Genomic DNA, 26082 nt, shown 5'->3' on the forward strand with positions numbered 1-26082 from the left:
GGATAATAACTGTATGTATCCCCCCCCCCCCCCCGCAAAATACACTGACATACTCACACACTGTCCTTTGCCTGGCTACAGAAGAGATGTGGAATCAGCACCAGCCATGAGCTCTGCACAGCCAAATTTCTTATGGGCAGATAATTTCTTCTGCTTTTAAAAAATGTGATTTCCTTCCATGGGGAGGTTTGGAAGGTGGCAACATGAGATCGGGTCTTTTCAGTGGTGGGCCCCACTGGAATCCCCCCCACCGGAGGTCTGCCTGGCACTGTCTTCATCTATTTGTAGGTGCCCGGCAAGTGCCTTTCTCTGTAACCCAGGCTTTTGGCCCTTAATTTAAAGGGTGGCATTGTGACTTCTTTCGTGGGGTGCGATCGGTAAGTCCCAATCTGTTTGGCTGAGTTTTCCGATTTTTTTGGATATTCCTAAATGGTTTTAATGTCCCTCTGTGAGAAAAGCTGCTAGAAATATAATAAATAAATACGCAGTTTAAAACTAGCAGAGTCCTGTAAGTACCAACAGTACCTTTATTATGGCAAAAAGATTGTGCAGATTAGAGTTCACTATCAGATGTGTGAAGGGTTATTATCAGTGCCAGGATTGACTATTCTCAACAGCTATAATCGGAGAAATCACACTGGTGTTTGCATGGTCACTGCAAACTTTAATTGAATTGCCTTAGATCATAACATAGTTTTTTGCATTCTATTCATATTTGACCCTACTATTTGTCACACACATGCATATGTAATAAATGTTGTTAGCCTTTAAGGTGCTAAATGGCTCTGTGGTTAGGGTGTTTATCCTTCTGGAAATTTAAATTGATTCATGTTCTATTGTCTAGGGCTGAAAGAAATTGGTTGCTCCACACGTCTTTGTTGTATGTTTTCTTCCTTTTTCGTGCATCTCTCTCTCTCTCTCTCTCTCTCTCTCTCTCTCTCTCTCTCTCTTGTGTGCCAGTGCACCTTAGGTCCAGTTCATATATTATTATTCAGCCCTCAACTGTAGCAAAAAAATATGACTTTTGTGGGAGAATGAGTCATCATAGGCAGTCCATCTCTGCTCCATGGGCCTGGGAAATGTAATTTGAATTCAACTCTTCTAGCAGGTTTCACAGAGGTGGCTAATCAAATTTCAAGACGCCAACAAAAGACAGATCCCAGTCATGCCCAGCCCAGAACATGGTCACTTTTACATTGAGGCAACTGCTCTGCTTTATCAATGATTTGAAAATGTTGGGTGGGGTTTTGAATCCAGAGTGTGAAGCCTGGTTCCACATTTTCTCTATACCCAAGAAAAATAGAAGAAGAAGAAGAAAATAAATAGCTTAGGGATTTTGAATGCTAAATTCTGCCCCATGTACTTGATTCTATGCTTGTGTGGTTCTAACGCGGATGTGCAGAATATAGATAGTGCTGAATATATATATAGAACTGTTTTATATCACTAGTTAAATATTGCCTCATCCTTTCTTACAGGAAAACCGCCTTTACGTAAAGCACTCCCACTGGTTGATCATATTGCAAATTTCACAGAATTTAAGGTCAGAAGGAACCATTAGAATAATCTAATCTCACCTCCTGCATAACACAAGCTGTAGAGTTTCTGCAAAAAATTTGCACAGGTTTGATAGGATTAAAGGACACGCTTTATACTCCCTTGCTTTGCAGTAATTGAAGGCAATGATTTTTTTTTTTTTTGCCTAGATACTTTCTTTATTGCACAGAAGAAAATCTGAGCCTATGAGGTGTAGATAGTTTGCAGAGACTTAAAATCAACATTAAAAACCCTTCTACAAACTCTGTTAAAAATTATGAGTTGATATGTCAGTGAGTGGGGGAGGGGGGAGAGGAGTAAAATTACATGTCAAATATGAAATGAATACCATTTCTTCTTTTTCAGTGGTTAATTTTAGAAGTCTCCAAGACAGTCGCTGGTATTCTTTGCTATTAGAAAAATCAAAAGGTGGGGGAAGGGAAAGAGAGGGAACCACGTGGGGACTTTTAGCTTACAGCTATGAGACAGTTCTGCACTCTCTCCTAATAACCTTGACCTGCTTTTCCTGGCTCAGCAGTGGCAGCTGCGTCACATTGGTTTAGCATCTGTTTATCAATCTAACAGTGCAATCCTGATTCCTGCTTCTGTTCTCTTTAGTGCCCAGGATATTAAAATGACCGAATGAACGCAACAGAGTTCAAAAGACTGGGGTAGATCTGTTAAAAGAAAAATGGGAAAAATATGTTACAAAGTGAACTAGTTTGGGAAGGTGCCATTTTTGCTTGGTGGATCTGTAACATGTTAGGGGTTTTGTGTAGGGAGGGGGAGATATTTGAATTTTGCTGGAGTCTTGCTGTGTGTTGCATGCCTAGATCTTCATGTGGGAAATGTAGAAGTACTTAGTAGGCCATTTTCCCCTTACCATCTTTTGACAAACACTTTTCAATATGTTTCTGTGAATGAGCATTAGAAGAGAGCAAAATCATTTTTAGTCAGCCTTCGTCATTGAAGGTAATGATGTCTCTCAACCCACCAGCAGCCTTCTTCCAGTTCTCAGAATTGTTGTTTATTTGGTATCTGGTAAGGCACCCCACCGGGACGCAGGTGGCGCTGTGGGTTAAAGCCTCAGCGCCTAGGGCTTGCCGATCGAAAGGTCGGCGGTTCGAATCCCTGCGGCGGGGTGCGCTCCCGCTGCTCGGTCCCAGCGCCTGCCAACCTAGCAGTTCGAAAGCACCTCCGGGTGCAAGTAGATAAATAGGGACCGCTTACCAGCGGGAAGGTAAACGGCGTTTCCGTGTGCGGCTCTGGCTCTGGCTCTGGCTCTGGCCAGAGCAGCGATGTCACGCTGGCCACGTGACCCGGAAGTGTCTCCGGACAGCGCTGGCCCCTGGCCTCTTAAGTGAGATGGGCGCACAACCCCAGAGTCTGTCAAGACTGGCCCGTACGGGCAGGGGTACCTTTACCTTTACCTAAGGCACCCCACCAGACCTATTATTTCTTTTGCTAATGCTCATCTAAGTGAGCAATTGAGGCAACAGACTATTCCCAGATGTCCTGAACCACATAATGGGAATTGGAATCCAACAACATCTGGAGGACAACAATATTACCATCCCTGCCCTAACACATAGTTTTTCATCACATTTGCTGATTCCTACTAGCAACAGCCAGTAATGTGGAATACAATACTGTATATATTTAATGGCACAGAAAACCAGAGCTGATTCGCACTATCAGACATGGCATGGAGAGTATGTGGTTTGAGTGGAACTGAACTGATCAGAGTTTGGCACAAATTACTGTCCATCCTACATCCAGTTGCATCCCAGCCCACATATACTTTGCTGTGGCCATCCCAGTTCTGAGGCAGTGAGGTTAATGTCAGCTGACCTGTAAAAAGAATATGTTAACATGTCACTGACATGCTAAAATAATGCAATGGTCAGAACTTAGGCTCAGGCACACCAAACCAGCCAATTACTCTGTCCATTTGAATGATGTTAACAAGGACACACAGACACCTATAGTCTGTTCTAAAATAGAGGCCAAGTAAGCACATTGATTCGTGACAATATACCTGTCAGCACTTGAAACTCCAAAAGAGGGAGGGCTGCTTGCTTTAGGAATGCTGAGTTTATTGAGTTTAAACATATTGCAACAACACCTGATAGTATATATACATGCAGAATATAACAAACAATGTAACAAACCAGAAGGGGACATTGAGGGAAGTCGGATGGGGAGGGAGAAGATTGTAAATGTAACTGTAAGGCATAGCTGCCAACTTTTCCCTTTTCTTGCAAGGAATCCTATTCGGAATAAGGGAACTTCCCTTAAAAAAGGGAAACGTTGACAGCTATGCAGTAAGGTAGGCTTGGATATTGGTATGTGATATATGGAATTTGCAATTATAAAACCGCAATAAAAATGTATTATTTTTTTTAAAAAAAGGAATGCTGGCACCCTTCTCATCCTCTTGGGAGAGAGAGATGTATTTGCTTTAGTATTCCTTTCTGAGAGTTATGTTAAAAACAACAAGTAAAATTATAAATGCACATCATTTTGCCATTTATAAACTGATCAACAGTTTTGAAGTCTTTTTGGTTTTATCTTATAATGAGCTGGGCTGGGTGATGATAATAATAATAAAAAGAGTCACTAATAAGATAACCTGACTTCTTCCTTCTGGTAGAACAGTTTACACTAATGTGCAGATGAACTGGAAATGCTTTGGACTAGTTCCACAGCAATACAAATTGATATGATTGTTGAGCAGTTTGTTTTGGCCAGGTTTTCTGATTGCAAAATAGGTGGGAAGAAGGAACCCCTCCAGGGTTATGTGAAGGTAGCAGTTATTGGGAACCTGTCAACACATCTTGATGCAAGGTATCCGGATCCTTGCCAGGCTTAGGACTTACACAAAGAGTAGATCGCGTGGGGGAAATGTTCTTGGGTTGCCATGTGCTGGTGCCAGATCCCATGTGGCTGGGTGTTCCTCTGCATTAAACAAACTAAACAAATACTGGAAGCACACAGAATACAAGAAATTGGAGAAAGGGGACTGCAGCTGGGCTTTCCCCTGAGATTTTTAAAAATATTTTTTATATATATTTTGGCACCACCACATTCCAACACCATCACCACCTGTAGTCTGGGAAGGGCCATAGTTCAGTGGTGGAACAACTGCTTTGCATGCAGATGATCCCAATTTCAATCCCAGTATCACCAGGTATAGGGACGCAGGTGGTGCTGTGTGTTAAACCGTAGAGCCTAGGACTTGCCGATCAGAAGGTCGGTGGTTCAAATCCCCACAACGGGGTGAATGAGCGCCGCAACCCCAGAGTCAGTCACGACTGGACCCAATGGTCAGGGGTCCCTTTACCTTTAACTATCACCAGGTATGTTTGGAAAAGGCTGCTTGAAAACCCTGGAGAGGGTGTATGTCAGCCATATGGGGCTAGGTGCTAAGTCATTAAAGGATCCTGGTTTCTGGTCTCCACAAAAGTTTTAGACTTCTATACAGACAATGGGGGTATTGTGTCTCTATGTGTTTTTAAAAAGTTGAATTGTGCCATTTTAAAGTGGGTTTACTGCTTATGGTATGTACATTCCTGCTTTCACTTCTGGTAAATTGATTTTGTATTGTTTTGAAAAATGTGACATTATCAGTTTAGCTAGAGGCAACAGTGGGGCAATAAATAAATAAATCGTTGAGTATACCATCAGTAGTTAAGTCTCTCTCTCTCTCTCTCTCTCTCTCTCTGTCTGTATATATATATATATATATATCTTTCTTACAGTATGTCCCCTAGGAGCCTCCATAAGGATGCTGTTTCCAGAGGAAGAACTATGAGGTGAGAGAGACTGTTTGCCATCAGGGGGTGGTTGGTTTCACCTGTGCTGCTCCACCTCCAGCCTGAGGAATATTCAGAAGGGGGTTGCTGCCAAGTCACGAGGTGTATGTGGCTTTTAATGTGATGAATCAAGTGAAAGATTATGGGGGTGGGAAGAGGGTGCATTTGGATTTAACAGTGCTAAGTTTATTTTTTGGCTGCTATTTTGTCAATGTTGTTAATGTTGTTCTATAGATTATAAAGGGACGTGGGTGGTGCTGTGGTGCAAACCACTGAGCCTTGGGCTTGCCGGCAGTTTGAATCCCCGTGACGGGTTGAGCTCCCATTTCTCGGCCCAGCTCCTGCCCACCTAGCATGTCCAAGTGCAAGTAGATAAATAGGTACCACTCCGGCGGGAAGGTAAATGGCATTTCTGTGCGCTGCTCTGGTGTCGCCAGAAGTGGCTTAGTCATGCTGGCCACATGACCCGGAAGCTGTCTGCAGACAAACGTCGGCTCCCTCAGCCAGAAAAGTGACTGGACTTAACGGTCAGGGGTCCCTTTACCTTTATATATTATAAATAATGTATTGATTTGTATAATATGTATAATATGACATTTGCTTTCATTGTGATGTTTAGCTTATTTTTTAGTTGTTGCTTTGTTAACAGTGTTTTACAGATTGTAATTGTTTCACTGATGATTTGTTAATTATTCTATATGATTTATGCTGTATTTGTTCTATTATGTTCTATCATGTTATTTTTATTTATTGTTTGTAAGCCACTTTGGGATTCATTTAAATGAAAAGCAGCAGAGAGATATAATAAATCAAATCAATCCGTTTGAATCCTCCCCAGTTCCATATTAGTTCATCATTCCTTAACCCCATCTCACAACTTCTTTATTGACCCTTGTCCTTTTCTTCTTACTAGAAGGTTCTGTGTGGCTATATCTGGCAGTAGATATAGCAATAAAAGTAGTGAGTCAGCATGAAGCTGCATTATTTCCACCAAAAAGGATGTTCAAGCTGAGTTCCCATCCAGCTTCTCATTTCTAAGCACATTTACTAAAAGTAAGTCCCAGTGATTGCAATGAACTTATTTCCTGCCTAGTGAAACTGCAATCTCAGAACAACTGCCTGTGGCCTGGTTCTAACATGGTGTAAAGGTAAAGGTAAAGGGACCCCTGACCATTAGGTCCAGTTGTGGCCGACTCTGGGGTTGTGGCGCTCATCTCGCTTTATTGGCCAAGGGAGCCGGCGTACAGCTTCCGGGTCTTGTGTGTTGCGAACCAGAGCAGTGCACGGAAACGGCGTTTACCTTCCCGCCGGAGCGGTACCTATTTATCTACTTGCACTTTGACGTGCTTTGGAACTGCTAGGTTGGCAGGAGCAGGGACCAAGCAATGGGAGCTCACCCCATTGCGGGGATTTGAACCGCTAACCCACAGCGCCACCTGCATCTAACATGTTGTAGAAGTTGTAAAACATGCTAAGATTTAACTGGCACTAACATATAAGCTCCATTCAGATGGATGATGAATTCATGCTTAGTGACCACATGAAGTGGAGTAATAGGTTGTCCCCCTCCCCCAGATGTTGCTGGTCTACAGCTCACCTGATGACTGGCCATTCCTGCTGGGGCTGAGGGGAGTTGCAGCCCTGCAGCATCTGAAGACCCAGAGCTTGGCCACCTGTTCTGTATTATCAACTGACATATACCAGATCTTTTCTACATACCATATTTTTCTGTGTATAAGACGCCCCCATGTATAAGACGATCCCTATTTTTTAAAAACCCGAAATTAAGAAATTAAGTTGTTTAGCTTTTGGGGGGGAGGGCACTTCCACCAATCACTCCCCTGCCTGCCCGCCACTGCCAATCACTATCAGCCACTGCTGGTCGCACACCTCACCACAGCCACCAATTGTCTGCCCACTCGCTGCCACCAACAACCCACCCGCCCACTTGCCACAGCCGCCAATCACCTGCCCGCCTCGCCACAGCCGCCAATCACCTGCCCAATTGCCACAGCCACAGCCAATCGCCAGCAGGCCTTGCTGCAGCCACCAATCACCCGCCCAATTGCCACTGCCAATCTCCTGCTTGCTGCTGCCATTAATTGCACGTCCCCCCCCCTACATTCGCTATCCGTGTATGAGACAACACCCAATTTTTGCCTTTTTAAAAAAAACCAAAAAGCATTGTCTTATACACGGGAAAATACAGTGTATAAAAAAAATCATTCTTAGCATTCTATGCAAGCTTTTGATATGCAAACATTTTGACTGGTGGAAGTTTTCACACAGAATAGCAGGAGGACAGAGAATCACGAAACATCTTGAAATTGATATATTTGGACAGTCTAATTCTGGAAGCTAGGAAAAGCAGCTGTATTTGTGTCTACAAGGTAGAACCTCCTGTTTCTGGACACATTTGAAACGTGTTTTCTCCTGCTCTGGAGGGAAGGAGTCGAACCAATGGATTCAAATTGCAAGAAATAAGATTCCGACTAAGCATTCGGAAGAACATTCTGATGACAAGAGCTGCTTGTCAGTGAAACAGACTCCTTTGGAAGGTAGCTGACTCTCCTTCATTGGAGGCTTCTAGCCAGAGCTTGGATAGCCATCTTTCAGAAATACTTTATCTGTCATTCCTGCATTGAAGCAGTTGAACTAGATGGCGCTTGGGAGCCCTTCCAACTCTGTGATTCTATGGCATCAGATGTATTCAGAGGGTATGGCTGAATGTGCCAAAGTTGAGGCTGGGTCCACAAGTCCAATTTTGCTTTTTTTTTCCCCTCCCTCCACAGAAATTGAATGCAAAGTGTTCATTTGAACAAGGCTACTTCAAAGTGAGAGAGGACCACTCAAAGCTTTTCTCTTTGATGTACTAATTTACTAAGGGAGTTTTTTTACATGAGGAAACACTATCTATCATCTATCTACTGTATCTATCTATCTATCTATCTATCTATCTATCTATCTATCTATATATTTCACTATTTGTAGTCTGAAGTGGTACAGTCCAGAATCCTGTGTGACATTGGTCTGCATAGGGACAGAACATCTCTGAGTTTCTAAAAGTGTATTTCATATTGAATATTGCCCCAACAAACGATAGGATTCAGGGGGCCTAAGGATATACAAGTAATCTGTAGGAGAATAGCATGCAGAGTCAGAGCTCACAGCAGTATTTACCCAGAATGCCTTAGTCAGCCCCTGCTCCAACCCCATGTTATCAATATGGGCTATTTCTATTATTTCCAAGAGCATTAGTAATGTAAAAGCAATTCTCCCCATTTAGCTTGAGGTGCATGAAGGAGAAAAGGAGGCATCTCTAGGAGGTTGGCCATTACTCAGTACTCTGCATACAACTCCACTTTCCCCACCTGTGCTCTTGTATTGCTCTAATGGGGTATTTATCCCTCTGAGACGATAGCTAGGAGAATATTTATGTGGCTGTAAAAAACTTTAACAGGAGGCTGCCTGGATCTAATAGTCTCAGGTATTTCAACACATCCCTGCTTGCCATGTGTCATGTTGAATTACACCATGTTCTGCCTTTGACAGCAGCCTCTAATGTGACCCATGTAACAAAGTCGGAAAGGTAATTCAACAGGAGGGGAACTTAAAGTGAAAGGGTACCTTTTATCTTTTTTTCTGGAGGGCATATGTTTTCACAGAATTAACAGGATTATGGAAACATAGTCATAACTGTGCAGTAAGCTAATATATATATGATTTGTAACAACAATTATGTAAACATACATAAATTAACAAATATGGTTCCTCAGAGTGGCATAGAGAAGCTCACCCAATATGGGCTATTTATTATTAGAACTTCATATTATTAAAGGCTCTGAAGTTCGATAAAAGAGTGGGTTGTTTCCTCCTGCCTGATACTTAAAAAAAAAAACGTTTGGGGTGAGAAGGAAAGTTTTCCATTTTATAATACTTATTTAACTTGATTGAGCAAGTGCAACTTATTTACTTTGATTGAGGAAGTGCAACACTGGATAAATGTATTTATTTAGAATATCAAAAATTTCTACTCAAAGCACAAAAAATAGTGTACAATAAAGCATAAAAAGCTATAAAACACAAACTATCAGTGGGGCATTCCAAACTATAGAAGTCAAGCACAGCCCAGGAATGACAATGCTGCTTCTAATCCTTGGGATCTTTAACATTACATTGTTAGCAATGGGAAAATAAGGCACGTGCTCAAATTTTGTGCAGTGGTTTCATAACCAATATGAATTTGTTTTTTAATTCACCCATTATAAGCATAGTATACAATGATCTTTGTTCATTACCTAAACACAGAAATTTATTATTTGATCCACCCCGAAAACTTAAGCCCACATAAAAAGGGATTAAATGGAAGCATGAAAAGATTTAATAAGCTGCAAGAGGACCTTAAGAAACTCAGGAGTCATTGTTTCCATTTTCAGTGGTGAATTTTTACTTTTATGAAGCACTGGGCAGCATTCTGTGAATTTTCAGAACTTTAAAATCACAGTTTAATCCTGTACATGTCTAGTCAAGAAGAAAGTCTCATTGTTTTCAGTGGGGGTAACTTCAAATTAAGCATATATAGGGCTGTAACCTTATGTTCCCATTTAATTAAATTTTGAGAAGAATTAAATATGTTTCACTTTCATATTGAAACCATGGAGGCTCAAATGTGCTTCATTTTGGCTGGATCATGCCCAAAGTATTTCATGCTAGCAGGGTGGAGACTAATTTCATCTGAAATAAATTAATAGTCCTGCTTTCACTGTTTATGGCTGTTTTTGTAGAACTGGCTGTGCTTTTCATTGACTTGTGGGGAGATTTTATTTTATTTAGCTGGCAGAAAAGGCAACATTTCACCCTCCAGCAAACTGACAAGAACTGATCATTCTGACCATTTCTAAAACATCCTCCATCCTAGGCAGCACAAAATTGAGCCTGCGTCATTCTGACTGGCAGATACTGGTGGAGAGCAAAGATCTTAAGATTCTGCCTACTGAAAAGATACTGCAACACAATCTTGCAGTGAAATTACGTAGTATGGCCACTATCCAAAACAGAGTTAGGCATGCTTAATCCCTATTGATTTCCTTCAGTCTAAAATATACCTAACCATGTACTGGATTATTGCTAATGGATCTGAGCCATCACAAAAGACATACAGCATACTAAAACATTTACCACCAATTCGGCAGAATTGCACAGGTGTGAGGAAGCAGACACATGAGGCACACAACAAAACATCCATGTTAAGCAAATAATCTAGGATATGTGACAACTAGGAATGGGAAACAAATCTGCATTCTAATGAGAGCCAACCAAATTTGCACTTCCTGAACCAGTACCTGAAGTGAATGGAGCTATTATTTGAAATTTGGCACTCCTTGCCTAGGGAGGTCTGCTTGACTCTTTCCCAGTGTTTATTTGTCTAAGATTGTAAAGTGGTACAACCTGGACAATAGCTTAGATGGAGAAATTGACCAAACAATGGTGAAGAAGAAAATATCTGACAAAGAAACATGATTCCAATCCTCTGACCCATGCCTCTGTTTGTGGGGAAGATGCAGCTCAACATAATTTCAGACCTATAATAACCTCAACTACACAGCCTGGATATTACTGGACAATCATGATGTGATGCAGTATTTACTAACGAGTGAGCATTGGTAATTGTAACAGAAAAAAATACCTTTCGTATTCAAAAATTTTTGTCTTAGTCTACTAGTTCATTTTTCTTCTTCTTCACTTTTTCCTGTAACTTGTTTACTGAAATATTTTATTTTGCATGCAAAGTTGATGTATGTTATTCTTCTCTCTTTCAAGTACTGCAAAATCTTTAAGAAACATATTCTTTAAAAAGAATGTTCAGGATGATATTTGGTTCTCTGAAAAGGGAAAAGGAATAGGTTTGTCACACTGCATGTTTAGTTAAATTTGTTGTGTTTAAGATTTATCATTTTAGAATGTTTTTATTCTTTTTTATTGTAACAGTGGTTATTATTTGTCGCAAGTTGCTATGAGACGCTGATGAGGCTGGTTAAGTGGAATTTTCATATTTTTTAAAAGAAGAACTTGAATTCCCATTGATCTAACTGGATGCATCATTTGAGGAAGAAGGCGGATGTTAGTTCGGAGTGACTGGTTTTTACACATGACAAGTGATGTGCAACTGCAGCTGATCAGGGGTTGGTATCCAAACAGCTCCTAGCACCGCATGCCATTCCAAAGAGCCCCCACCCTCAGGAATTGCTTTCCAGCAGGTGAAAGCGGCCGAAGTAGAAAGGAGGACAGGAGAGAGACTCAATAAACAAATGCAACTCCACTTTGGATCCAAGCCAATGTGTCTGTTTAGCCAAACAACTGGCCATACTACAGAGATTAACACATGGCTTCTTTCAAAGTCAATACTGAAACACAAAGTCCAAGATTTATCTTCAAAACTTTGACATTTCAATATAAACTTTTAAAAAATGTCCCACTAGGTCCTATATTGCTGCATCATCTTTAGGGTGTGTCCCCCCTTCCACCTGTTAGGTTTAAAGCTGGTTTGTTAAAATAAATAAATGACAGATGTGTTGCAAATATAAAACCTACTTAAGCTGCAAATGTTCATTCAAATCGCAAGTACTTTCTTCAGCCACATCAACATGTCTCAGTGGAGAAGCCTGAACAACAACTTTTGGATCCGTCTCGGCTCAATAATTCTATAATGATATGAATATGTGAATGGTTTTTGCTCAGAAAGTTGAGTAATGAATTAAAAAGCCCTTCCCTTACTCATCCTAGGGTGGATTTTTAAGATTGGGGTTTTTTAGGCATGTGTTCTGTGTGACTGGAATTTATTTCATCAGGCCCTCTGCTGCTGAGTTCACCAGAGAACAAACAAATCATCTGGAGAAATGGGGTTTAGTGGGCTGTCACACAACATCTGGGAGCATCAGGTTCTTGTGCAGTGAACAATCAGCATTCCTTCCATTCAGAGAAGTCTGGTCAATATTGTTACAGATTACTATCATTAAGAGATGGAAAGGGAAAACCCATACATTAAAAGAGAAAGCAATGCTATCCATGACTGGTAGGAAATTACATCTTTACTTCCGGGTTGGCGCCATCGCCGAATGGCGGACTCCCTCCGAGCTCCGGAGGGAGCCTGCTCGGCAGGGGCTGGGTCCTACCGCGTCGGCGTCGCGGGGACCCTCAAAAACCATGGGCGCTGAAACCCATGGGCATGGTGACTCGGCGGGCACCGTTTGCGCCCCCCCAGCCCGCGAAGGAGCCTTTTTAAAGGCTGCGGAGCGGGTGCCGGGGGGGTGGTGGTGCTATGAGTCCTCCGCTTCCCCTGCCAAGCGAAGCCGCATGCCATTTGGCGGAGAGCGCTGACTTCTTCAATTGAAAATTCGGATTAAAAGAACAACCCGTGAGTAATTGGAAACTGGACTTAAAAAAGGAAAAAACTTTAAATTTTAAATTAGGAGCGAGCGGGGGAGGTGCAAAAAGGAAGTCAGCCTCCCCCCTGTTGTAGAGGATTTAAAGCAAAGGATTTAACAACTAAGATCGAGTGCTACCTAAGTCTGATAAAGCTATTAATTTCACGATGGAAAGCTATAAGATTGGGCTGGAGGAGAAAAGTAGATGTGAGCTAAAATGCAACCCCCCCCCCCCGGGACCGGGAGCGATCCGTGAGAGCGCCGGGAGAGGAGAAACAGAGGCTTTGACAGCTGTCAAAGGAGCTGTCAAAGCTGAAGAGTAAAAAGAGAACTTTGTTAGAAGGACTTTGCCGGTTATATTTGTTACAAATTGGATACAAATTGTTTAAAATAAGGAATAACAAGTTACTTTGACTGTTGGGTGGATCTGGAAGGAAACTGAGTAACTATAACCCCCCTAGAGGGGCTATGGGACACTACAAGTATTGTTGCCATGGAATTTGAACTGGATTTTTTATCTCCTGGGAAACTGCAGAAATGGAATACTATTTTGTCTACAGAGGTCTCTACACTAAAGGAGACAATAGACTTATCTATTGAAGAATGGAAGGGACTTGACGTAAAGTTTTGTTCCTGAATAACAAAGCCTCTGTAGGAGATTTTAGAAGCTTTTGGAATTGGAACATTTTTGCAGGAGAGCAGGAAATGAAACTAGAGAAAAATGAGGAGAGAGAACAACAAGAACAACATGAACAATAAGAATCGGACAAAAAAAATGGACTTTTTTGAGATAGAATTTCTTCCAAGACTGGACGCTTGAAACCAAAGACGATTAAAAAGATGGCAAAGACTATTTAAAAAGACAGCAAAGTGGATTTCTGAAGGATTTCGGCCTAGATGTGGGATCTCCAGGATGACAACAGGCATTGATGGACATTGGGGAATGCAACCGGGAAAGGGGGGAGGGAAATTTGGAATCCAAAGGGTGTTAAACTATACTTTATTCTTTTTTCTATCTTTTTAAAATTTTAATCTGTTCTGCATACTAAAGTGGGGAACTCGTGGAAGGGAGCGAGGTCGATTTTAGGGGAGGGAAAAACATTCTTAATATTGGGTTAATTGTAATAAGTTTAAAACTTGGGGTAAGAACTTGTTGAATTTATTTGAAAGAATTGGAATACAAAAGGGGGTGGGGTGGGGAAGTCCTGGAAAAATGTTAATGAAAATAAGATTATAGAATGGATGTTCTATTTTTTTCATTTTTCTTTTTTGTCATATTTGAAAATGCTTAATAAATATTATTAAAAAAAAAAAAGGAAATTACATCTTTATTTATCAGCAATACTCACATGGAATAAAATATCCCAGTCCAAGCAATTCCTTCAAAAGGAAGTAATATTTTCTAAACAAATCCATTTCCACCAATTTTTATTATTTAAGAAAACCTTTAAAAATAACTGTTAAGCATTTTGTAGCCAAACGTTTGTGTAGTGAACAGAGCTTTTGTGTTGCCCCACTGCAGGTGCAAAGAGAGACAAGATGTTGGTAGGAGAGCAGGGCAGGAGAAACTGCAGATGCACCTTAACTGGAAGCCACAGGCTTGCAGAAGTTGAGATATTTGGGTAGTGGCGACCTAGATACCAGACAAGATATAAACTCTGAGCAAACCATATTGATTCCAATTATTTACAATGTGAGTCCAATGATAACCTAAACCCAGTGTCACAGGAAAGGGCTGTGAAGTCTCATCAGCACTAGCTGGGTAAATAAAAAACTATTATTTGTTATATTATTCATTTCTGCCACATTGAAGCCAAAAGAGGACAGCAATGCTTTCATAACAAGCAACATAAACTGTGCATCTTAGACGTGAACTGGAATGCACTTTTCCCACTGCTCCATGCATGTGCCTAACAAGTATAACAGCAAACCTTTTCTCTCTAAAGGCAGAGGGAATAGTGCGAGCAGAGTTAACAGGATTACATCATAATTATAATACTTTGTTCTTGAAATGTTGCCCTTGGAACAAGAAGACACACCAGGTGATGCTCGTTGACAGCACACCTTTTGTACAGCTCTTTTGCAGACTTCTAACGGCTGCCTTTTATGGTTGTTGACAAGCTAGGACCAGACTTGCACACATGTTCAGAATGCCTTTGAGATTAGGGGATGGATTCAGGGCTCAACCAGACTTCCTTTTCACCCCACCATGAAAACCTGCTCTTTACTGTTGAATGGGAGCAAACCGCAGAAAACCCAAATTAACATTTGCGTGTTCAGACCTTTAAACCTCCCCCTTAAATAAATTCAGACAAGACTCAAATTTTGGTTTGGTTTTTGGCAGAATTTAGGCCACAACTTTATTGATTACAGCAAGTGAATGGTTACATAGGCTCTGGTTCGACTAGCTCCCTGCACCATTGCAGGTAGCGCTGACCCAGGGCACCAGCATAGATCAGACTAGGGTGAACACCTGGATAAGTAGAAAGCTGGGAACAGGCTATCTCCGCCACCCAAATGCCCCCCCCCTGGACTCAGGCATGGGCACAACCCCCTCACAGGAGTGGACCAAACCACTGAGTCCCTGGATTCCTTTAACGGAATACCCTTCTCATAGGGATGGCGAGAACGTTCTCCCATCCCTACCACCTGAACCAGAGCCTATCCGCAACCTTACGAGTTGTGACAATTTGCTATGTGGCAGGTGAAACCCAAATGGCACCAGCCAATCAGCCAAGTGGGGGAAATTCCTGCCGTGCCTTTGTCCCAACGACAGGCGACACACAATGGCATAGCAAGGTCAAGCACAAAGCCCTAAATATAGGGAGAGGTGGGCGGGTGTTCCAATGCACAAACTGAAAGAGGAAGCTCTGGGTCACGTGCATGGGCATAAATAGGTCCCTTGATCCATTTAGCTTGCATCCCATTGGCCTGATTAAACCCAACATCAAGGGACCTACCAACTGGGTGTTGTGGCTAATCAATCGACCCACCCACAACACAGGGTTTGGTTGCCAGGTCTCACCGCAACACGTGCCCACTTTAAGGGAGGACCCAATTTTTTTTCCAATTCAGCGTCCAACAGCAAGTTTTCCTGAGGAAAGCAGCAGGCCAAAAAGAAGAAGAAGAGAGCACTCTGAAACAGTGCTTTGAAGCTCGGACCTATGCCTAGGGCAAAAGGTATACAGTATGTGGATAAGCCCTCAGTGTCGGAGCACCTGCTTTGTATTCAGCAGGTCCCAGGTTCAATCCTTGGCATTTCCAGGTAGGGCTGGGGAAGAATCTTGCCTAACACCCTGGAAAGCTACTGCCAGTGGGCACAGACGATGCTGAGCTATTTTTGGACCAATGGTCTGATGTGATGTAAGGAAGCTTCCTGTGGGATTGCTTGTTCTTATTCACTCCCTGGTCCTGAATGGGGTAACTGTGCCCCTGAAGGACCAGGTGCACAGCCTGGGAGTCATTTTGGACTCACAGCTGTCCATGGAGGCACAGGTCAATTCTGTGTCCAGGGCAGCTGTTTATCAGCTCCATCTGATACGCAGGCTAAGACCCTACCTGCCCGTGGACTGTCTCGCCAGAGTGGTGCATGCTCTAGTTATCTCCTGCTTGGACTACTGCAATGCGCTTTTCGTGGGGCTACCTTTGAAGGTGACCCGGAAACTACAACTAATCCAGAATGCGGCAGCTAGACTGGTGACTGGGGGCGGCCGCCGAGACCACATAACACCGGTCTTGAAAGACCTAAATTGGCTCCCAGTACGTTTCCGAGCACAATTCAAAGTCTTGGTGTTGACCTTTAAAGCCCTAAACGGCCTCGGTCCTGTATACCTGAAGGAGAGTCTCCACCCCCATCGTTCCACCCGGACACTGAGGTCCAGCGCCGAAGGCCTTCTGGCGGTTCCCTCATTGCAAGAAGCAAAGCTACAGGGAACCAGGCAGAGGGCCTTATTGGTAGTGGCGCCTGCCCTGTGGGACACCCATCAGATGTCAAAGAGATAAACAACTACCTGACATTCAGAAGACATCTTAAGGCAGCCCTGTTCAGGGAAGTTTTTATTGTATGACATATTAGTGTATTTTTGGTCTTTATGGAAGCTGCCCAGAGTGGCTGGGGAAACCCAGCCAGATGGGCGGGGTACAAATAATAAATTATTATTATTATTATTATTATTATTATTATTATTATTATTAATTTGCCATTTTCATGGTTTATCAGGCCTAGAAAGACACTTCAAAGATATGCCACCCCTTCAGTCTACCAAAGCTCCAGGAGTCTTCAGGTCATACCTGGAGGTCTGATAACGGAGGAGGAGGAGGAGGAGGAGGAGGAGGAGAAAAAGAAGAAGAAGAAGAAGAAGAAGAAGAAGAAGAAGAAGAAGAAGAAGAAGAAGAAGAAGAGTAGTTTCCCTTGCTTCCTGTTTTCCATCTATCAAGGAACCTGCCTGTTTTGTCTAAGGACAGATGCATCTTGGTAACAACCAGTATTTGTTCTAGAGATGCGGGAATCAGTCATTGCTGTTTCTTGATCCAACAGGCCTGGCTGCAGTGCACCTGCAGAGCACCTAGATAGCTCCTCCTTAAGACTGTGACCAGATGCAGACTCCCTAGCTTCAACCTGAGCCAAATGTCCTCCTTCCCTCACCTGCACCCTCCTTTGCTTCCTATGATGAAGAGCTCTGCAAATCTCCAAAGCTTATATACAATTTTCTGTTATTGTGGTTGGCCTAAAAAAGTATTGCCTTAATATGGATTTAGATTGTCGTCCATATCTGCCTCAAGCTTCTGGAAAGGATAAATGCATACTATGTGTGTTTTTGGTGCAGCCCACTTTAAAATGCATGTGTTTTACCTATCTAAGTCTAAACCGTGAAGTAAGAATTGGCCTCCGGAAAAGCATCCGTATGCCTGAAAAAAAGCCCGGTGGCATAGAGTGGATTGACAGCACCCAGGGCCACGCGGGGGAGGGGGTTGAGTGGGTGGGAGGGAAACGGACTGAGCACACATGCGCATTCAACTGCCAACAAACAGCATCTGCATCACCTAGGAGATCGCAGCTGCAGAGATAAGTAAAAAAGAATAGTTTCGTTGTCTGGAGACATCACTTCCTGGTTTGCATGGAAAAGCCGTTTCCAGCAGATCCCAATGAGGAAAACATGCAGCAGTATTGAGGCAGCGCTGGGTGTTAAAATTAAGTGTCCCTTAACTAGTTTGTGCCCAAGGCAACCACCCCTGTGGCCCCACCACAGAAAAAGCCCCCCCCCCCCCTCTTTTTAAGTGTATGCTATTTCATTTTTGTACAGTGGTACCTCGGGTTAAGAACTTAATTCATTCTGGAGGTCCGTTCTTAACCTGAAACTGTTCTTAACCTGAGGTACCACTTTAGCTAATGGGGTCTCCTGCTGCTGCTGCACCGCCACCGTGTGATTTCTGTTCTCCTCCTGAAGCAAAGTTCTTAACCCGAGGTACTATTTCTGGGTTAGCGGAGTCTGTAACCTGAAGCGTCTGTAACCCGAGGTACCACTGTACACCTTCTAAAATTTGTTTTGCTATCCTCCTAAATTCCACCTCACCAAGTTATAATGCTTGAACTGCCAAACTTTTTTTCTTATTCCTTGCAGCTCACATCCTTGCTGAGCAATGAATTATCTCCTTGCAGCATATTCAGGAGGGAGAAAGTGGACCTTGTAACAGCCTGAGCTTTTCTATGGCTGCCTAAAGAGTTGCCAGTCTGGATTGCATATTTTAGAGCAACGTGCACCTGAGGAAAAAACCTCACCTGGTGAGCAAGCTCCCTTTTCATTTAGAAAGAAAATCCCTCAATTTGTGTTTGCTTTACAATTTTAATTCGGCACTTAATTAAAGCCAACAGAGGATAAAAATTAGAGCAACAACTTTTACATTTTGCTCCAGGCATTCTTTCACTTTTCTCAAAAGAACATAGGCCCCTTTCCTAAATATATATTTCGATTATGATGACTGTACTGCATGCTCCTTTTCGTTAGGGAAGCTTTTTTTTCTTTCTCACATGGCATACCCTGTACAAACTCAATTCTCCACTGGTACCACAAGTAGTACAAGGGAAGCACAGCCAGTTCCCTTATTCTTCAGCAAGAGGGACTGGGCAGGCAACTTCCAAACCAAAATATTTATCAGCACAAAGGTAGTACTACAGAAGCTTGAACGTTACAGGGGTTTGTGTAAAGGGGAGGAAAAATCCATTTTCAGGTTGTTAAGAAGAGAAAACTAAGATGCCTTGCTAGGTTCTGCTAAACAACTGCTCAGGCCCAAACTGCTCATGACGGCCACAAACTCCTGGGTGGGATTCAACTAATGTGTTCCATCAGCAGATGCTCTGCACAACAGCTTCCATTTGTGCAAAGGAGCTTTCCCTTCTGTCCTTTCCCATCACCCTCTGAAACTGGATCTGGGGGGTCAGGAGAAGCCCCAGAACCAGAGGTGCTAACTTGAATGAAATAGTGGGGGGAGAGATAAGCTCTGCCCTGCATAATTGATCACATGATGCAATGTATGCACACCATTTGAAATGCAATGTCCATCAACTTTAGGGGGCCTGGCCTCCTCAAGTGTTTTATTGGGGAGCTGAAGACCCCTTGGCTCCTAGGATTTGGCTCCTATGTATGTGTGCCATCACTTTGTCCCATGTTTTGTTTTGCTATTCTTCTCAACAAGCACAATGTGTTTAACCAGCAAGCTGACAAGAGAGTGGCCATCTTGAATAAGGATTCGTTCGAGGCACATGTTGCTGTGCAACATGTGAAACAATCCTAAATTAGAATGGTAGCGGTGCTTGATGCAGGGAAAATAGCATACCCATTAACTGTCAGCAGGTTTAGTGTAACCTATGGAATTCTGCCAGCACACAATGTGTGCCAAAAAGCACATTTACACCCAGACAGCTGCATAAAGGGATTTGGCTCTACAAGTAGCAAGGTTCAGTAAGCAGCACATTTCCAAAGCATTACGAGTGCATTGATTTTGGTTGTGCAGAGTGTGCTGAGCCTATGTCCAGCATGAATCCAATAGACGGGGTCTTTTCTTCCTGTTGTGGCTGAAACAGTAACACTGCATGTTTGTGTCTGTGATGCTTATGTGGCTGTGCCCATTCTCATATCATAACCAAAAGATGTTGTTTCCTTCTTAGAGGCTGGCAGTGTCTAACATGTTGCTGTTCCCTTAGCAATTGGTAGCAATTTCCTTCGTCTTGCAGATCTGGGATCTTCTTTTCAAATTTCATTGTATCATTGGTCGAGAGCCAATTCACAAGACTATCAGTCTCATGGTAGATTTGCAATGGCATTCAGAATGCTTAATCCCGCATATGAAGGCTGCACGGCCAGCTGGTGAAAAGTGAAGAGCCAATATATGCTCAGGAATTTCAAGAGTTATCACAAGCCCAATGATCAGCAGATCTCATGGCATGCTGTACCCAAGGTCATTACTTTAGCTCCTGTTAAAGATGCCTCAGTTTTGATCACAGTTTATGAATACCATTCCTGTGAGGTCTGATTCCTACAACAAGCCATCTCTAATTCACCACAACTGTCCTTTTAAAAAAGGAAAGGAAAAGCATCATTGTATTCTATTCATGTATCTTATTTATTCAGTTAACTTATGTACAGTTTCATAGTTCAACAGAAATATCTGTTTTGTGTGTACATATTGCAACAAAAAGAACCAATGTAAAAATTACAATACGTATTATGTTGTTGTTGTTGTTGTTGAAATGATTTTAAATGCTTCCATTCTGCTCCAAGGTAGATGGTGACCACCACCTGTGTTCTGCTGCAATACCACATGAAGGGAAGAGGCAATAGCTTAGTAGTAGAGCATGTACTCTGCATTTTACAAATCCCAAATTCCATCCTTAGTAACTTCATTTAAAAGGTTTTCAGGCAGAATAGGCTGGGAGAGGTTCTTACCTAATAACTTATAAATTCATCATCACTCAGAGTAGGTGAACCAAACTTTTGACTCATTAAATAGGATCTCCTATTCAAGAAAGTGTTACCAACTGGAACAGGGTTTTATGGGACAGTTATATGATTTTGGACTATGGCCACTGTGGCTGGTTTTGTAAACACTCGTTCTGCCATTTGGCTTCTCAGCAAGGGGACAGGTGCACAGTGGCAAAGTCACTGAGTGTTCTGGGGTTCCCGGGCATGTGAAATCTGTGTGCCGAACACTTGAAAAGCCCTCTGTCTGGTAGCACCCTAAGATTAACTCAGTATCAGCACTTGAGGTACATCTCTCTCCCTACCAGCAAATATCTTGCTGTAGATCATAATGGTATAGAGTTAAATGGCAGGATTAGTAGTGCTGAGAAGTAAGAAGCTGCCTGTCGCACTAATCTAGGACTCCTTGGATTATTACATGGATTTCCTCTGTAAAAGTTGTATAGAGTGTGCAAGCAATAGCACAGTGATTTCTACCTGAGGCAAATGAATAAAATCACAAGCAGAAGCAAGCCAGCTTTTTGTAGGAGATAGGATGAATGGGTTCAATAAAAATCAGATAGATACTTCTGAACAGTGGCCAAGAATGCTTCTGGCTACATAACATCCCTAAAACTCACAACAGGGAACACAGCTCTCCAAACTTAAAACGAGTATATTTTCAAAGCACAATGCAACAGTCTTTTAAAACAATGTATATATGTACAATTTGAAAAATGTATTTCTAGTAAAAAAACAAAACATTTTTAAAAGAATCTTTTTTAAAATTCCATTTAAACTCTTCAGGAAATGTGATTATCTAAACTAAAAGTAAGCTAAGTTTCTTCAAATTTATGTGCTTAATCCATTTCCTTCAGCATGTTCAGCTCTGTGTATTTTGTAGAGGAGGAAGGTAAACAGCATTTCCATGTGCTCTGGCACTCTCAGTGGTTTCCCGTGCACCAGAAGCGGTGTAGTCCTGCTGACCACATGACCCAGAAAGCTGTCTGCGGACAAATGCCAGCTCCCTCAGCCTGAAAGTGAGATGAATGCTGCACCCCATAGTCAAATTTGACTGGACTTTACCTTTACCTGTAGGTAATCCCCACAGACCCTTCTCTCCTATCCCCCAATCTCTTGTTGGAAATGTAAAGAAAAAGAAGGGACATTCTATCATATGTGGTGGGAGTGCAAAAAGGTAAAAGGCTTCTGGTAAATGATATATAATGAATTGAAAAGGATGTTGAAATATACGTTTATTAAGAAACCGGAGGCCTTCTTATTGGGATTGGTAGGAAATGAGATAAGACTGTAAACTTTTTCAATACGCAGTTACAGCAGCGAGAATACTTCTGGCCCAAAAATGGAAACAGGAAGAAATACCGACGGTGGAAGAATGGAGATTAAAACTGACTGATTATGCAGAATTGGACAAACTAACAGGGAAGATTCGGTATCAACGGGACCAAAAATTCATTGAGGACTGGGGAAGATTTACAGATTACCTGAAAGGCATATGTGATGAACTGATAACGTTTGTTGGTTTTCAAGGGACTCTGTGAAAAATAGAGGAATATTGTTAAAAAGAGAATAAGATGAGGGAAGGAGATATTTAAAGGCAATACCAAGTTAAGAAATGCGTTAATAATATAGATGTAAACGAAAGATCGGCAGAGGATCTGAGGGAAGTAAAAAAAAGAGAGATGAATGTGTGATAAAATGTGAATTGATTGTATAAAAAATTGTTTTTTTGGAAAATGAATAAAAATATTATAAAAAATAAAATAAAATAGAAATTGCTCTTTGCACAGTCACACCCCACACAAGGACCCTTGAAATGAACTGACTTGAATGGGAAGAAGACGGGAGGAGACTTTATGTAGATATTTAAGAACTTGCACCCATCTTCCCTGAGAAAAAGGCCAGGGAAGAACTAATCTTTCTGTCTGAGGAACAGGGCGCAGAAATAGGCATGCTGTGACCTGTTTGTGCCACTGAATCTGTACAGATCTGCAGAATCAAGATTCCTAAGTCTAGTCTTACGTCTTCCTGTCGCACTAATCAAAGGCTTGGGCGTGGGACAATGTATCACTGCATCAATAAATAATGTTACATTTATCAGCCTGGGGTGGGCCCCCAAAGGGGGCTTTGTATCCGAACCAGTCTGGCTGATTCCATGGAAGGTTGCACCCAAGTCCATCCATCCTCCTGGAGGTCAATATATTTTATGGCTATCACCACGTTTATATACCGCTTAATTCTAATTGTCAGTCCAAAGCTGTTGAGAACAGGTACAGTATTAACATTCAAAATATAATATAAATCAACAATAGGCTAAAGGAAACATGAATTAATCTCAGCAAAGAGTGGTCATGTATCCAACTTTAGAGTTCTCTATTTGAGGATCTGTCAGAGGAGTGCTGGAAGGATTGCCCAGGCCAGTTCATTTTAAAGATAAAGAACCATAAGTAGAGCGTGTCAGGGCCTTGAAGCTGCCCGTCAATAGTTAGCACCTAGACAGCAGACTGAGCTGGCCCTCAAGTCACCCAGTCACAGACTTTCCTCACTATGGTATGGCGAGAATGAACTGTAGTTCTATTTAAATCAGAGTGGGGAATCTCAGGCCTTGGGGCTGAATGTGGACCTCCAGGCTGGTACATCTGGCCCTCAGGACTCTTTCCAAACCACACACCCTCTCCAGCCACACTTCCTCAGGCTCTTCTTCACACACCCCTGGGCTGGAATGTGCCCTTGAACTTCAGAATTGCCTTTTGCTTGCCTGGATGGCATGTGAGTGGATATAGAAACTATCTTACTGTACAGAGGCAATATTTACATCCAATACTCCACCCACATTTTCCTCTGGTGCCATGCTCCACTGGCGTGTGGCCCTTGAAAAGTTGGCTAAAGGAGAACGTGGCCCTCAATCTGAAAAGGATGCCCAGCCCAATTTAAATTGCAGCAATTATTTGTAAATTTGCACCTGTACATATGAATCAGCTTGTGTGCATTTTATGCAAATATGTGCCTCATTTTGTGGGTGTGGGGGTGTGATACATTCCCTTTCTCTCTTCTCTCTTGGCAATGCTTACATGGGTGCCCTAGGCTAGCTTCTTGAACTCAGTGCAGCAAACAGAAAGTACGAAAGCAGAATGCCAGAGCAGAGGCTTCACACCACCGGCCAAGTGCAGGGCCCTCTGTGACAACACCCTGCTCCTTTCAGCACTGAAGAAGGCTCTGAACCTTGGGCGGCACACTCACCCAGGCTATGCCTCATGCTTTGTTCAAGCAGCCCCCAGTGCTCAGGGACTACGGCTGTGGATGGAGTTGCTTGAGCCATTGCTGTCAGATAGGGAAGGAGGCGTTGGTTAAGTCATGCCTGCAGGAGCCCAGATGATGTGAGGCAGCTTATGTTCACTCAGCAGCAGTTCAGTGAAGTTCTGGGCACTAGTCAGAGATGGTGAGGGACTGTGATCCATCCCTCGTTGCTAAGACCACTAGTAGAGACTTGAGCCCAGGTCGGTGAACCAAAGAAACACCACGGACCCAACTTATTTGGGGGTAAAACAAGAACAAAAAACCCACCTCCCCATGCCTAGTAAGGCAATCTGAGAATCCTTATAATGTGGCTTCAATGGTAGCAGAACATTTTGCTCACAAAAAGAAAGTGAGATGAGCTCCCTTCTGCCTCCTATCTTGCCACTGCTCTAGCAGCCAGTGTGACTGTTCTGTGGTGAAAATGTTATTCCTTCCTCATTTTTTCATAACCCACTGGGATGAACCCAGCCATTTCTCCAAATGGATGCCCTGTGACACTGTACTTTTAATATCGCTCAGAAAGATATGGCCATTGCCTTTATTTGACAACATTATGGTCCCCTAAACACTCATCTGCTATTTGTTCCTGACCTTAGCAGTGCAGCATCCTATTGCTTTTAATAGAGCATTTTCCCTAATACGTTGTTGACATAAAATGTCATTTAGCAGAATAGACAGGGGACCAATTTTGAACGGTCTGGAAAAATAGTTTGGCCTGAGATTTTATTATTATTATTATTACACAAAGCAAGACTAAAAGCTGTTTTATGAGGGGAGGGGAGGGGAGGGGAGGGGAGGAGAAGGGAAGATAGAGGCTGCAATGCTGAGGACATTGACTAGGAATTAAGTTCCACTGAACACTGTGAGACTTGGTCCTCAGGAAAGGAGCTTAATATAGATCTGGAAGAAGAATTGAGGAGATTCCTTTCAAAAATGCATATATTTGGCAAAATGTATAAAAATGCATATTAGGATGAATGCATGTAAATTCATGCGAATTCTTTTTTAAAAAAAACTGGAAAATGGTGAGAAAACAGGAACGCGAAAACAGGAAAGTGAAAGAAACCAAAATTGACATATTCATCCATCCCTAGATGGATAAATATCCTAAATAAATTTACTCTGTGTGATGGAGATATATAGCTTTGGGCAAGACTGCAAGAGCTAGTTTCTCTTTCCTCCAGGAGTCTTTAGTAGGGTCGGTCTCTCGGTCTCTCTCTCTCTCTCTCTCTCTGAAGGAAGGCAACAAATTAGATTCAGGTCTCACCTGAAACAAAATCTAACAAATTTGCACTTTCTGAAACAATATGCAGACACAGCTATGCTTCAAAATTTGCTCTTATCCTCATTTTTCTGTGCACTTTGCTGGCCAAACAATGTTTACAAAAAGACATTTATTATGGCATGGTGTGAAAATCTGTAAAACTGATTGGGAGAGGTTGTATCTATGGTTTCCTCCCTATGGTTTTCCTTTTGGGCTCTGATTCGGTAGCCTTAAGTGGTGCTGCACATAAAAAAGGAAGCACCTCAAGTGTTAAGAGTACTTAGGGATGATTGAACCCTGTCTGGAACTTCAGTGGCACCCATGCGATGGTGGCAGAGCCCTTCTCCAATGACAAAGGAGATAATTCCCTTGCATTATCCTTTTCCTGCCATAAGCACATGGCAAAATAAGCACATTTGCTTTGTGGGTTGCTTGCATTTGTTGCTGTCATTTATCTTAATAGCGCAGGTGGAAGAAAGTCTAATCTAATGATGTTCCCCTGCCTGAAGAGTGGGGCGGCACCAGCCCCTTTCTGCTTCAGTCGAGAGCCAAGGAGCGGCACCCCTGTTCAAGAAGTGGCACGTGCTTCAATGCAGCAGCTCAATCTGTACTGAAATAACATACTTTCCCAGCTCGGGGGGGGGGGGGCGGGGGGCGGGGAGCGCTGGCCCTTAGCTGCAGTGTTGAGTAATTGACATAGTTGCCCAACGCTAGAAAACTAACTCGGGAACTATTCTCATTAGGCATCCCCCTGGTTAGCTACTCTGTTA

The 26082-nt window shown here is 42.5% G+C and overlaps 1 long non-coding RNA gene across 1 annotated transcript in view; it reads right to left on the reverse strand.

Moving 5' to 3' along the window:
* Nucleotides 1-7226: 7226 nt before the first annotated feature.
* LOC307212742 overlaps nucleotides 7227-26082 on the reverse strand; it is a 580424-nt gene continuing 561568 nt past the window's right edge. The window contains exon 3 of the long non-coding RNA XR_013837164.1: nucleotides 7227-7436. This is a non-coding gene — a long non-coding RNA (uncharacterized lncRNA). The remainder of the gene's footprint in view (nucleotides 7437-26082) is intronic.

This window comes from Podarcis cretensis, assembly GCF_951804945.1.
Source record: "Podarcis cretensis genome assembly, chromosome: 3".
NCBI lineage: Eukaryota > Metazoa > Chordata > Lepidosauria > Squamata > Lacertidae > Podarcis > Podarcis cretensis.